This window comes from Phyllobates terribilis, unplaced genomic scaffold (genome assembly GCF_046119375.1).
Source record: "Phyllobates terribilis strain yellow unplaced genomic scaffold, ASM4611937v1 Scaffold_5__5_contigs__length_657084704, whole genome shotgun sequence".
Taxonomy (NCBI): domain Eukaryota; kingdom Metazoa; phylum Chordata; class Amphibia; order Anura; family Dendrobatidae; genus Phyllobates; species Phyllobates terribilis.
The window spans coordinates 654,167,723-654,181,981 of record NW_027362765.1 but is presented as its reverse complement, the minus strand read 5'-3'; the positions used below and the strand labels follow the sequence as shown (position 1 = coordinate 654,181,981).

Here is a 14,259-nt window from a genome sequence, read left to right as displayed (position 1 = left end):
TAATTTACATGGACAATCCGTTTGTGGAAATAGAGGAGATAATGGTTTTTTTGGAATCTAAATGTAAGATGTTAAAGTTTCAGAAATTATACAGGAACAAAGTTGGTATTTGGAACGGAAAGAGACGTTTTTTGGTGTGGACAACAGGAGAAGAAAATTTGCATAATGGGAGGATTATGGTAAGCGGGAGTTCTGGGTATTGTTACATGGAAAGCAGCAAAGGAACTTTTGAAAAGAACTTTGGAGGACAAAAGGAAGATATTGGTGATAAAATGAAGAAGGAAGTTGATGCGATAATTATAGAGGAGAATAAGCAGGGAAAAGAAGTTGAAAGTTTAAAGGTGAAGAAATAGGTAACGGTACAGGAAAATTGTGGATCAAGGAAAGTATCTGGTGAAAAGAAAGAAGTAAAAGAGGAAAAGGGTAAAGTTTTGGAGAAGGTGGTGACTTTCAGAGATGATGAGGAAGAGTATGATTGGGAACAGATGCGGTTAGAGCATGAGGAGGAAGAAAAGAAGTTAAGGGGTTTTGTTGGGAGGAAAGTAAAAGGGAAAAAGGGGATATTTAGTTTGGGAAACCGGGTGAAGTAATGTCAGTTGTGATTTGTTTGGAAACTGTTGAAACTGTAAAGGAATTGTTATGTTTAACTTTATATATATTAATTCAAATGAAAAAATATAAATATAATATCTAAAAACGATGATGGAACTAAAATCTTGAGTTTAGTGATATATGATTTAAGATTATAAAACTTAATTTCTGAGTGTTTGGAAAAAAAAAAAAAATCTGTTCTTATCAGTTTAATATCTGATACGTCCCCTATCTGGGGACCATATATTAAATGGATTTTTAGAACAGGGAGATGGAAAAAGAGCTTGCTCTGTCCACTCCACGCATTGACCTGGTATTGCAGTATCTCCAGGACCGGTGCACCCCTTCTTTAATGCAGTTTCTAAAATCAGAAAGAATTGAATTCAATGTTTTTTGTTCATTTTGCTTGTTTGTGGGATTTTGGGATGGACTCTTTGGCTTTGCTTTTCTTCTCCTCATTGGATTTTTCATGTTCAAAGTTGCAGAAGCCAGATTACAAGCTCATTTTGGTTCAACTTCAGCAACTGTGCATTGCATTGCCATGTAATGTGATGCAATGCTATCTTTCTAGCTCTCCCTTTTTACTTCCTTTTGGATAAACAGACATATTAGGCAAGCATTTTGGAGCTTTCACCCAAATAACTACAGGTGGTGAGATAAGCTGCACAATATAATTGACCTTTCAGTATATTGTTGCACACACACCATCTATTTAGCAAATGCCCTTGTTATCAACAGCAGCCTTTTAAACTCACCTGAGCTAACAGGTATGTGCGCTGGTTACTCTGCTGCGCTTAAAATTTCTTTTTTGGTTTGCTACAATGCCTTTTCTGAAACGTTGTCTCCTTCTGCTGGAACACTGACTTCTTTCATTTAATGCCTGCAGACTATAAAAGAGAACCCAACCCAAAAAGTTTGGTTGATTAGTCTGTGGCATTCTGTTAAACTGTTGCTTATGGCGGTCTCTGTGAGCTTCTCAGCGACATTCAGCCAGCCAGGTATCCTGCCTGCAGTAGATGGAATGTGGCAATGGAACGCTGGCTGCGCGTGTCATAATAGGCTCTGAGCCTTTATATACCTGTGCACAGCAGCAGCCACCTTCAGTCTGCTGCTGGACAGCCAGCAGCAGCAGCAGCAGGAGAGGTATGTAATCAGGAGCCCTCCTGCTAAGGGTAGACAGCTGCTCGTTCCACCCCACCCCCCGCCTTAATTGGTTCTCCTCCCTTCCAACGGTGTTGAGGCGGGTGGGAACAGCAGGGGGTGAAGGTGCTGTGTTTAAAGAGGTGGAGTTATGCAGATCTAAAACGCGTGGATTGCAGCAGCAGCAAGCCGAAAAGTGCAGGCATGTAAGGGATCTAGAGGTTGACAACATGTCTTCTTAACGGGAGTCCAGGAGCTCATCTCCACAAATGGACTTTTCAGGATCCTTGGGTGGCTCCGTAGTTTGAAACCAATTCTGGTTATCGCTTCTCGGCCTTTTGGCTAAGATCAAGTGTAGTATCTTTTGAAAAGGCAGTTTTGTCCTTGGGCTGCCCTAGTAAATTGATGCATATTACACACTGGTTTGGTGCACTTGTTAGTACGCCAGGTGGCTCATAGAGTTATCTGATGGAAAACATGGCCCTCCAGGATCGAAGTCACTAGGCTGGGTAAGTGTGAGGGCTTTGGAGCAATGTGCCCCAGGAGTAGGCGCCCTGGTGGGAGTCCAAGCTTACTGGGACTGGGAACCCCAGAAAGACTTGGCTTCGTTGCACGCCGCACCTTTGCCAATCATACTTTCTGAGCAACCCCCCCTATTCCTGGCCTCCGGGCTAGGAAGGGGAATTTTTATAAACCCGGTCGGAGGTCCGGTCAGCTTTGGGCTGAGAAACCAACACAGGCTCCAGCTCCACTAGGGTGGCAGCCTAGATGGAAGCTGGGAGCACGAAAACGGCTCTTCTCCGGCTTCGGCTAGGGAGAGCATCGGAGATCCCTGACCCTCGCTGTGGCCTTCTGGCTCGGAGGGATGGGGATGGTTTATTGGGGATCCTCTCCTCCGGGAAGGGTCCACATGAATCCTCGCCTCGTGCGCTGTTTTGGTGTGACTTCGGTCACATTTTTCAGTGCCTTGGATGCAGCTTCAATCAAAAAAAAATCTGTTCTTATCAGTTTAATATCTGATACGTCCCCTATCTGGGGACCATATATTAAATGGATTTTTAGAACAGGGAGATGGAAAAAGAGCTTGCTCTGTCCACTCCACGCATTGACCTGGTATTGCAGTATCTCCAGGACCGGTGCACCCCTTCTTTAATGCAGTTTCTAAAATCAGAAAGAATTGAATTCAATGTTTTTTGTTCATTTTGCTTGTTTGTCGGATTTTGGGATGGACTCTTTGGCTTTGCTTTTCTTCTCCTCATTGGATTTTTCATGTTCAAAGTTGCAGAAGCCAGATTACAAGCTCATTTTGGTTCAACTTCAGCAACTGTGCATTGCATTGCCATGTAATGTGATGCAATGCTATCTTTCTAGCTCTCCCTTTTTACTTCCTTTTGGATAAACAGACATATTAGGCAAGCATTTTGGAGCTTTCACCTAAATAACTACAGGTGGTGAGATAAGCTGCACAATATAATTGACCTTTCAGTATATTGTTGCACACACACCATCTATTTAGCAAATGCCCTTGTTATCAACAGCAGCCTTTTAAACTCACCTGAGCTAACAGGTATGTGCGCTGGTTACTCTGCTGCGCTTAAAATTTCTTTTTTGGTTTGCTACAATGCCTTTTCTGAAACGTTGTCTCCTTCTGCTGGAACACTGACTTCTTTCATTTAATGCCTGCAGACTATAAAAGAGAACCCAACCCAAAAAGTTTGGTTGATTAGTCTGTGGCATTCTGTTAAACTGTTGCTTATGGCGGTCTCTGTGAGCTTCTCAGCGACATTCAGCCAGCCAGGTATCCTGCCTGCAGTAGATGGAATGTGGCAATGGAACGCTGGCTGCGCGTGTCATAATAGGCTCTGAGCCTTTATATACCTGTGCACAGCAGCAGCCACCTTCAGTCTGCTGCTGGACAGCCAGCAGCAGCAGCAGGAGAGGTATGTAATCAGGAGCCCTCCTGCTAAGGGTAGACAGCTGCTCGTTCCACCCCACCCCCCGCCTTAATTGGTTCTCCTCCCTTCCAACGGTGTTGAGGCGGGTGGGAACAGCAGGGGGTGAAGGTGCTGTGTTTAAAGAGGTGGAGTTATGCAGATCTAAAACGCGTGGATTGCAGCAGCAGCAAGCCGAAAAGTGCAGGCATGTAAGGGATCTAGAGGTTGACAACATGTCTTCTTAACGGGAGTCCAGGAGCTCATCTCCACAAATGGACTTTTCAGGATCCTTGGGTGGCTCCGTAGTTTGAAACCAATTCTGGTTATCGCTTCTCGGCCTTTTGGCTAAGATCAAGTGCAGTGATCTAGCGGTTTCTGCCTTGGTCTTGGCTGGGAGGCGCTTGGGGTACCCGGCTCCTTGGCCTGGGGGGATCGCTACACTTATCGGTGGAGCTAAACCCCCCTGCTGCTATTAGGGAGTCGGATTAGTCCCTGGGCAACGAGAGGCGATCACCTTGTCACCACACATAGCTGTGGGGGGCAACTGTCGCCACACATAGCTGTGGTGGCAACATTTGGAGGATTAAAAGGAAAAAACGGAAGGAAAACGGATCGTTGAGATGGAGTTTTGGAAAAAGAAGAGATGCTTACGTTTTTTTGTGAAACGGGAGATGGAAGAAACTTTTTTGGAAGAAAAATGGATTCTGGAAATTTTGAGGAAATATGAAGTTTTGGAGAAGGATATCTACTGTATGCAAGAAATAAAGCAAGGTAAAGTTTGTGATGTGACTCTAGTTTCTGAGGAAAAGTGCATTCATTTTTTCAAAGGCTGGAGTGAAGAGGATTCTGGGAAAATTGGAGTAAGTGCATCATTCATGGGGAAACCGAAGAGTGTGATAATTTACATGGACAATCCGTTTGTGGAAATAGAGGAGATAATGGTTTTTTTGGAATCTAAATGTAAGATGGTAAAGTTTCAGAAATTATACAGGAACAAAGTTGGTATTTGGAATGGAAAGAGACGTTTTTTGGTGTGGACAACAGGAGAAGAAAATTTGCATAATGGGAGGATTATGGTAAACGGGAGTTCTGGGTATTGTTACATGGAAAGCAGCAAAGGAACTTTTGAAAAGAACTTTGGAGGACAAAAGGAAGATATTGGTGATAAAATGAAGAAGGAAGTTGATGCCATAATTATAGAGGAGAATAAGCAGGGAAAAGAAGTTGAAAGTTTAAAGGTGAAATTGAAGAAAAAGGTAACGGTACAGGAAAATTGTGGATCAAGGAAAGTATCTGGTGAAAAGAAAGAAGTAAAAGAGGAAAAGGGTAAAGTGTTGGAGAAGGTGGTGACTTTCAGAGATGATGAGGAAGAGTATGATAGGGAACAGATGCGGTTAGAGCATGAGGAGGAAGAAAAGAAGTTAAGGGGTTTTGTTGGGAGGAAAGTAAAAGAGAAAAAGGGGATATTTAGTTTGGGAAACCGGGTGAAGTAATGTCAGTGGTGATTTGTTTGGAAACTGTTGAAACTGCAAAGGAATTGTTATGTTTAACTTTATATATATTAATTCAAATGAAAAAATATAAATATAATATCTAAACACGATGATGGAACTAAAATCTTGAGTTTGGTGATATACGATTTAAGATTATAAAACTTAATTTCTGAGTGTTTGGAAAAAAAAAAAGAAAAAAAAAAAAAAAAAAAAAAAATCTGTTCTTATCAGTTTAATATCTGATACGTCCCCTATCTGGGGACCATATATTAAATGGATTTTTAGAACAGGGAGATGGAAAAAGAGCTTGCTCTGTCCACTCCACGCATTGACCTGGTATTGCAGTATCTCCAGGACCGGTGCACCCCTTCTTTAATGCAGTTTCTAAAATCAGAAAGAATTGAATTCAATGTTTTTTGTTCATTTTGCTTGTTTGTCGGATTTTGGGATGGACTCTTTGGCTTTGCTTTTCTTCTCCTCATTGGATTTTTCATGTTCAAAGTTGCAGAAGCCAGATTACAAGCTCATTTTGGTTCAACTTCAGCAACTGTGCATTGCATTGCCATGTAATGTGATGCAATGCTATCTTTCTAGCTCTCCCTTTTTACTTCCTTTTGGATAAACAGACATATTAGGCAAGCATTTTGGAGCTTTCACCTAAATAACTACAGGTGGTGAGATAAGCTGCACAATATAATTGACCTTTCAGTATATTGTTGCACACACACCATCTATTTAGCAAATGCCCTTGTTATCAACAGCAGCCTTTTAAACTCACCTGAGCTAACAGGTATGTGCGCTGGTTACTCTGCTGCGCTTAAAATTTCTTTTTTGGTTTGCTACAATGCCTTTTCTGAAACGTTGTCTCCTTCTGCTGGAACACTGACTTCTTTCATTTAATGCCTGCAGACTATAAAAGAGAACCCAACCCAAAAAGTTTGGTTGATTAGTCTGTGGCATTCTGTTAAACTGTTGCTTATGGCGGTCTCTGTGAGCTTCTCAGCGACATTCAGCCAGCCAGGTATCCTGCCTGCAGTAGATGGAATGTGGCAATGGAACGCTGGCTGCGCGTGTCATAATAGGCTCTGAGCCTTTATATACCTGTGCACAGCAGCAGCCACCTTCAGTCTGCTGCTGGACAGCCAGCAGCAGCAGCAGCAGGAGAGGTATGTAATCAGGAGCCCTCCTGCTAAGGGTAGACAGCTGCTCGTTCCACCCCACCCCCCGCCTTAATTGGTTCTCCTCCCTTCCAACGGTGTTGAGGCGGGTGGGAACAGCAGGGGGTGAAGGTGCTGTGTTTAAAGAGGTGGAGTTATGCAGATCTAAAACGCGTGGATTGCAGCAGCAGCAAGCCGAAAAGTGCAGGCATGTAAGGGATCTAGAGGTTGACAACATGTCTTCTTAACGGGAGTCCAGGAGCTCATCTCCACAAATGGACTTTTCAGGATCCTTGGGTGGCTCCGTAGTTTGAAACCAATTCTGGTTATCGCTTCTCGGCCTTTTGGCTAAGATCAAGTGTAGTATCTGTTCTTATCAGTTTAATATCTGATACGTCCCCTATCTGGGGACCATATATTAAATGGATTTTTAGAACAGGGAGATGGATAAAGAGCTTGCTCTGTCCACTCCACGCATTGACCTGGTATTGCAGCATCTCCAGGACCGGTGCACCCCTTCTTTAATGCAGTTTCTAAAATCAGAAAGAATTGAATTCAATGTTTTTTGTTCATTTTGCTTGTTTGTCGGATTTTGGGATGGACTCTTTGGCTTTGCTTTTCTTCTCCTCATTGGATTTTTCATGTTCAAAGTTGCAGAAGCCAGATTACAAGCTCATTTTGGTTCAACTTCAGCAACTGTGCATTGCATTGCCATGTAATGTGATGCAATGCTATCTTTCTAGCTCTCCCTTTTTACTTCCTTTTGGATAAACAGACATATTAGGCAAGCATTTTGGAGCTTTCACCTAAATAACTACAGGTGGTGAGATAAGCTGCACAATATAATTGACCTTTCAGTATATTGTTGCACACACACCATCTATTTAGCAAATGCCCTTGTTATCAACAGCAGCCTTTTAAACTCACCTGAGCTAACAGGTATGTGCGCTGGTTACTCTGCTGCGCTTAAAATTTCTTTTTTGGTTTGCTACAATGCCTTTTCTGAAACGTTGTCTCCTTCTGCTGGAACACTGACTTCTTTCATTTAATGCCTGCAGACTATAAAAGAGAACCCAACCCAAAAAGTTTGGTTGATTAGTCTGTGGCATTCTGTTAAACTGTTGCTTATGGCGGTCTCTGTGAGCTTCTCAGCGACATTCAGCCAGCCAGGTATCCTGCCTGCAGTAGATGGAATGTGGCAATGGAACGCTGGCTGCGCGTGTCATAATAGGCTCTGAGCCTTTATATACCTGTGCACAGCAGCAGCCACCTTCAGTCTGCTGCTGGACAGCCAGCAGCAGCAGCAGCAGGAGAGGTATGTAATCAGGAGCCCTCCTGCTAAGGGTAGACAGCTGCTCGTTCCACCCCACCCCCCGCCTTAATTGGTTCTCCTCCCTTCCAACGGTGTTGAGGCGGGTGGGAACAGCAGGGGGTGAAGGTGCTGTGTTTAAAGAGGTGGAGTTATGCAGATCTAAAACGCGTGGATGGCAGCAGCAGCAAGCCGAAAAGTGCAGGCATGTAAGGGATCTAGAGGTTGACAACATGTCTTCTTAACGGGAGTCCAGGAGCTCATCTCCACAAATGGACTTTTCAGGATCCTTGGGTGGCTCCGTAGTTTGAAACCAATTCTGGTTATCGCTTCTCGGCCTTTTGGCTAAGATCAAGTGTAGTATCTGTTCTTATCAGTTTAATATCTGATACGTCCCCTATCTGGGGACCATATATTAAATGGATTTTTAGAACAAGGAGATGGAAAAAGAGCTTGCTCTGTCCACTCCACGCATTGACCTGGTATTGCAGTATCTCCAGGACCGGTGCACCCCTTCTTTAATGCAGTTTCTAAAATCAGAAAGAATTGAATTCAATGTTTTTTGTTCATTTTGCTTGTTTGTCGGATTTTGGGATGGACTCTTTGGCTTTGCTTTTCTTCTCCTCATTGGATTTTTCATGTTCAAAGTTGCAGAAGCCAGATTACAAGCTCATTTTGGTTCAACTTCAGCAACTGTGCATTGCATTGCCATGTAATGTGATGCAATGCTATCTTTCTAGCTCTCCCTTTTTACTTCCTTTTGGATAAACAGACATATTAGGCAAGCATTTTGGAGCTTTCACCTAAATAACTACAGGTGGTGAGATAAGCTGCACAATATAATTGACCTTTCAGTATATTGTTGCACACACACCATCTATTTAGCAAATGCCCTTGTTATCAACAGCAGCCTTTTAAACTCACCTGAGCTAACAGGTATGTGCGCTGGTTACTCTGCTGCGCTTAAAATTTCTTTTTTGGTTTGCTACAATGCCTTTTCTGAAACGTTGTCTCCTTCTGCTGGAACACTGACTTCTTTCATTTAATGCCTGCAGACTATAAAAGAGAGCCCAACCCAAAAAGTTTGGTTGATTAGTCTGTGGCATTCTGTTAAACTGTTGCTTATGGCGGTCTCTGTGAGCTTCTCAGCGACATTCAGCCAGCCAGGTATCCTGCCTGCAGTAGATGGAATGTGGCAATGGAACGCTGGCTGCGCGTGTCATAATAGGCTCTGAGCCTTTATATACCTGTGCACAGCAGCAGCCACCTTCAGTCTGCTGCTGGACAGCCAGCAGCAGCAGCAGCAGGAGAGGTATGTAATCAGGAGCCCTCCTGCTAAGGGTAGACAGCTGCTCGTTCCACCCCACCCCCCGCCTTAATTGGTTCTCCTCCCTTCCAACGGTGTTGAGGCGGGTGGGAACAGCAGGGGGTGAAGGTGCTGTGTTTAAAGAGGTGGAGTTATGCAGATCTAAAACGCGTGGATTGCAGCAGCAGCAAGCCGAAAAGTGCAGGCATGTAAGGGATCTAGAGGTTGACAACATGTCTTCTTAACGGGAGTCCAGGAGCTCATCTCCACAAATGGACTTTTCAGGATCCTTGGGTGGCTCCGTAGTTTGAAACCAATTCTGGTTATCGCTTCTCGGCCTTTTGGCTAAGATCAAGTGTAGTATCTGTTCTTATCAGTTTAATATCTGATACGTCCCCTATCTGGGGACCATATATTAAATGGATTTTTAGAACAGGGAGATGGAAAAAGAGCTTGCTCTGTCCACTCCACGCATTGACCTGGTATTGCAGTATCTCCAGGACCGGTGCACCCCTTCTTTAATGCAGTTTCTAAAATCAGAAAGAATTGAATTCAATGTTTTTTGTTCATTTTGCTTGTTTGTCGGATTTTGGGATGGACTCTTTGGCTTTGCTTTTCTTCTCCTCATTGGATTTTTCATGTTCAAAGTTGCAGAAGCCAGATTACAAGCTCATTTTGGTTCAACTTCAGCAACTGTGCATTGCATTGCCATGTAATGTGATGCAATGCTATCTTTCTAGCTCTCCCTTTTTACTTCCTTTTGGATAAACAGACATATTAGGCAAGCATTTTGGAGCTTTCACCTAAATAACTACAGGTGGTGAGATAAGCTGCACAATATAATTGACCTTTCAGTATATTGTTGCACACACACCATCTATTTAGCAAATGCCCTTGTTATCAACAGCAGCCTTTTAAACTCACCTGAGCTAACAGGTATGTGCGCTGGTTACTCTGCTGCGCTTAAAATTTCTTTTTTGGTTTGCTACAATGCCTTTTCTGAAACGTTGTCTCCTTCTGCTGGAACACTGACTTCTTTCATTTAATGCCTGCAGACTATAAAAGAGAACCCAACCCAAAAAGTTTGGTTGATTAGTCTGTGGCATTCTGTTAAACTGTTGCTTATGGCGGTCTCTGTGAGCTTCTCAGCGACATTCAGCCAGCCAGGTATCCTGCCTGCAGTAGATGGAATGTGGCAATGGAACGCTGGCTGCGCGTGTCATAATAGGCTCTGAGCCTTTATATACCTGTGCACAGCAGCAGCCACCTTCAGTCTGCTGCTGGACAGCCAGCAGCAGCAGCAGCAGGAGAGGTATGTAATCAGGAGCCCTCCTGCTAAGGGTAGACAGCTGCTCGTTCCACCCCACCCCCCGCCTTAATTGGTTCTCCTCCCTTCCAACGGTGTTGAGGCGGGTGGGAACAGCAGGGGGTGAAGGTGCTGTGTTTAAAGAGGTGGAGTTATGCAGATCTAAAACGCGTGGATTGCAGCAGCAGCAAGCCGAAAAGTGCAGGCATGTAAGGGATCTAGAGGTTGACAACATGTCTTCTTAACGGGAGTCCAGGAGCTCATCTCCACAAATGGACTTTTCAGGATCCTTGAGTGGCTCAGTAGTTTGAAACCAATTCTGGTTATCGCTTCTCGGCCTTTTGGCTAAGATCAAGTGTAGTATCTGTTCTTATCAGTTTAATATCTGATACGTCCCCTATCTGGGGACCATATATTAAATGGATTTTTAGAACAGGGAGATGGAAAAAGAGCTTGCTCTGTCCACTCCACGCATTGACCTGGTATTGCAGTATCTCCAGGACCGGTGCACCCCTTCTTTAATGCAGTTTCTAAAATCAGAAAGAATTGAATTCAATGTTTTTTGTTCATTTTGCTTGTTTGTCGGATTTTGGGATGGACTCTTTGGCTTTGCTTTTCTTCTCCTCATTGGATTTTTCATGTTCAAAGTTGCAGAAGCCAGATTACAAGCTCATTTTGGTTCAACTTCAGCAACTGTGCATTGCATTGCCATGTAATGTGATGCAATGCTATCTTTCTAGCTCTCCCTTTTTACTTCCTTTTGGATAAACAGACATATTAGGCAAGCATTTTGGAGCTTTCACCTAAATAACTACAGGTGGTGAGATAAGCTGCACAATATAATTGACCTTTCAGTATATTGTTGCACACACACCATCTACTTAGCAAATGCCCTTGTTATCAACAGCAGCCTTTTAAACTCACCTGAGCTAACAGGTATGTGCGCTGGTTACTCTGCTGCGCTTAAAATTTCTTTTTTGGTTTGCTACAATGCCTTTTCTGAAACGTTGTCTCCTTCTGCTGGAACACTGACTTCTTTCATTTAATGCCTGCAGACTATAAAAGAGAACCCAACCCAAAAAGTTTGGTTGATTAGTCTGTGGCATTCTGTTAAACTGTTGCTTATGGCGGTCTCTGTGAGCTTCTCAGCGACATTCAGCCAGCCAGGTATCCTGCCTGCAGTAGATGGAATGTGGCAATGGAACGCTGGCTGCGCGTGCCATAATAGGCTCTGAGCCTTTATATACCTGTGCACAGCAGCAGCCACCTTCAGTCTGCTGCTGGACAGCCAGCAGCAGCAGCAGGAGAGGTATGTAATCAGGAGCCCTCCTGCTAAGGGTAGACAGCTGCTCGTTCCACCCCACCCCCCGCCTTAATTGGTTCTCCTCCCTTCCAACGGTGTTGAGGCGGGTGGGAACAGCAGGGGGTGAAGGTGCTGTGTTTAAAGAGGTGGAGTTATGCAGATCTAAAACGCGTGGATTGCAGCAGCAGCAAGCCGAAAAGTGCAGGCATGTAAGGGATCTAGAGGTTGACAACATGTCTTCTTAACGGGAGTCCAGGAGCTCATCTCCACAAATGGACTTTTCAGGATCCTTGGGTGGCTCCGTAGTTTGAAACCAATTCTGGTTATCGCTTCTCGGCCTTTTGGCTAAGATCAAGTGTAGTATCTGTTCTTATCAGTTTAATATCTGATACGTCCCCTATCTGGGGACCATATATTAAATGGATTTTTAGAACAGGGAGATGGAAAAAGAGCTTGCTCTGTCCACTCCACGCATTGACCTGGTATTGCAGTATCTCCAGGACCGGTGCACCCCTTCTTTAATGCAGTTTCTAAAATCAGAAAGAATTGAATTCAATGTTTTTTGTTCATTTTGCTTGTTTGTCGGATTTTGGGATGGACTCTTTGGCTTTGCTTTTCTTCTCCTCATTGGATTTTTCATGTTCAAAGTTGCAGAAGCCAGATTACAAGCTCATTTTGGTTCAACTTCAGCAACTGTGCATTGCATTGCCATGTAATGTGATGCAATGCTATCTTTCTAGCTCTCCCTTTTTACTTCCTTTTGGATAAACAGACATATTAGGCAAGCATTTTGGAGCTTTCACCTAAATAACTACAGGTGGTGAGATAAGCTGCACAATATAATTGACCTTTCAGTATATTGTTGCACACACACCATCTATTTAGCAAATGCCCTTGTTATCAACAGCAGCCTTTTAAACTCACCTGAGCTAACAGGTATGTGCGCTGGTTACTCTGCTGCGCTTAAAATTTCTTTTTTGGTTTGCTACAATGCCTTTTCTGAAACGTTGTCTCCTTCTGCTGGAACACTGACTTCTTTCATTTAATGCCTGCAGACTATAAAAGAGAGCCCAACCCAAAAAGTTTGGTTGATTAGTCTGTGGCATTCTGTTAAACTGTTGCTTATGGCGGTCTCTGTGAGCTTCTCAGCGACATTCAGCCAGCCAGGTATCCTGCCTGCAGTAGATGGAATGTGGCAATGGAACGCTGGCTGCGCGTGTCATAATAGGCTCTGAGCCTTTATATACCTGTGCACAGCAGCAGCCACCTTCAGTCTGCTGCTGGACAGCCAGCAGCAGCAGCAGCAGGAGAGGTATGTAATCAGGAGCCCTCCTGCTAAGGGTAGACAGCTGCTCGTTCCACCCCACCCCCCGCCTTAATTGGTTCTCCTCCCTTCCAACGGTGTTGAGGCGGGTGGGAACAGCAGGGGGTGAAGGTGCTGTGTTTAAAGAGGTGGAGTTATGCAGATCTAAAACGCGTGGATTGCAGCAGCAGCAAGCCGAAAAGTGCAGGCATGTAAGGGATCTAGAGGTTGACAACATGTCTTCTTAACGGGAGTCCAGGAGCTCATCTCCACAAATGGACTTTTCAGGATCCTTGGGTGGCTCCATAGTTTGAAACCAATTCTGGTTATCGCTTCTCGGCCTTTTGGCTAAGATCAAGTGTAGTATCTGTTCTGATCAGTTTAATATCTGATACGTCCCCTATCTGGGGACCATATATTAAATGGATTTTTAGAACAGGGAGATGGAAAAAGAGCTTGCTCTGTCCACTCCACGCATTGACCTGGTATTGCAGTATCTCCAGGACCGGTGCACCCCTTCTTTAATGCAGTTTCTAAAATCAGAAAGAATTGAATTCAATGTTTTTTGTTCATTTTGCTTGTTTGTCGGATTTTGGGATGGACTCTTTGGCTTTGCTTTTCTTCTCCTCATTGGATTTTTCATGTTCAAAGTTGCAGAAGCCAGATTACAAGCTCATTTTGGTTCAACTTCAGCAACTGTGCACTGCATTGCCATGTAATGTGATGCAATGCTATCTTTCTAGCTCTCCCTTTTTACTTCCTTTTGGATAAACAGACATATTAGGCAAGCATTTTGGAGCTTTCACCTAAATAACTACAGGTGGTGAGATAAGCTGCACAATATAATTGACCTTTCAGTATATTGTTGCACACACACCATCTATTTAGCAAATGCCCTTGTTATCAACAGCAGCCTTTTAAACTCACCTGAGCTAGCAGGTATGTGCGCTGGTTACTCTGCTGCGCTTAAAATTTCTTTTTTGGTTTGCTACAATGCCTTTTCTGAAACGTTGTCTCCTTCTGCTGGAACACTGACTTCTTTCATTTAATGCCTGCAGACTATAAAAGAGAACCCAACCCAAAAAGTTTGGTTGATTAGTCTGTGGCATTCTGTTAAACTGTTGCTTATGGCGGTCTCTGTGAGCTTCTCAGCGACATTCAGCCAGCCAGGTATCCTGCCTGCAGTAGATGGAATGTGGCAATGGAACGCTGGCTGCGCGTGTCATAATAGGCTCTGAGCCTTTATATACCTGTGCACAGCAGCAGCCACCTTCAGTCTGCTGCTGGACAGCCAGCAGCAGCAGCAGCAGGAGAGGTATGTAATCAGGAGCCCTCCTGCTAAGGGTAGACAGCTGCTCGTTCCACCCCACCCCCCGCCTTAATTGGTTCTCCTCCCTTCCAACGGTGTTGAGGCGGG

The 14,259-nt window shown here is 44.0% G+C and overlaps 8 non-coding genes and 2 pseudogenes across 8 annotated transcripts; all 10 read left to right on the top strand.

Moving 5' to 3' along the window:
• Positions 1-751: 751 nt before the first annotated feature.
• LOC141150443 (U2 spliceosomal RNA) lies at positions 752-938 on the top strand. Its single transcript, XR_012246643.1, has one exon. It is a non-coding gene; the product is annotated as a U2 spliceosomal RNA (small nuclear RNA).
• A 1,115-nt stretch (positions 939-2,053) lies between these two features.
• On the top strand, positions 2,054-2,169 carry LOC141151115 (U2 spliceosomal RNA; annotated as a pseudogene).
• Positions 2,170-2,693: 524 nt separating this feature from the next.
• Positions 2,694-2,878, top strand: LOC141150233 (U2 spliceosomal RNA). Its single transcript, XR_012246491.1, has one exon. It is a non-coding gene; the product is annotated as a U2 spliceosomal RNA (small nuclear RNA).
• A 2,440-nt stretch (positions 2,879-5,318) lies between these two features.
• On the top strand, positions 5,319-5,528 carry LOC141150699 (U2 spliceosomal RNA; annotated as a pseudogene).
• Positions 5,529-6,643: 1,115 nt separating this feature from the next.
• LOC141149610 (U2 spliceosomal RNA) lies at positions 6,644-6,834 on the top strand. Its single transcript, XR_012245901.1, has one exon. It is a non-coding gene; the product is annotated as a U2 spliceosomal RNA (small nuclear RNA).
• A 1,115-nt stretch (positions 6,835-7,949) lies between these two features.
• LOC141274319 (U2 spliceosomal RNA) lies at positions 7,950-8,140 on the top strand. Its single transcript, XR_012322600.1, has one exon. It is a non-coding gene; the product is annotated as a U2 spliceosomal RNA (small nuclear RNA).
• Positions 8,141-9,255: 1,115 nt separating this feature from the next.
• Positions 9,256-9,446, top strand: LOC141275445 (U2 spliceosomal RNA). Its single transcript, XR_012323685.1, has one exon. It is a non-coding gene; the product is annotated as a U2 spliceosomal RNA (small nuclear RNA).
• Positions 9,447-10,561: 1,115 nt separating this feature from the next.
• LOC141275444 (U2 spliceosomal RNA) lies at positions 10,562-10,752 on the top strand. Its single transcript, XR_012323684.1, has one exon. It is a non-coding gene; the product is annotated as a U2 spliceosomal RNA (small nuclear RNA).
• A 1,112-nt stretch (positions 10,753-11,864) lies between these two features.
• On the top strand, positions 11,865-12,055 carry LOC141275443 (U2 spliceosomal RNA). The gene has a single exon (XR_012323683.1). It is a non-coding gene; the product is annotated as a U2 spliceosomal RNA (small nuclear RNA).
• Positions 12,056-13,170: 1,115 nt separating this feature from the next.
• LOC141150028 (U2 spliceosomal RNA) lies at positions 13,171-13,361 on the top strand. The gene has a single exon (XR_012246301.1). It is a non-coding gene; the product is annotated as a U2 spliceosomal RNA (small nuclear RNA).
• Positions 13,362-14,259: the final 898 nt, after the last annotated feature.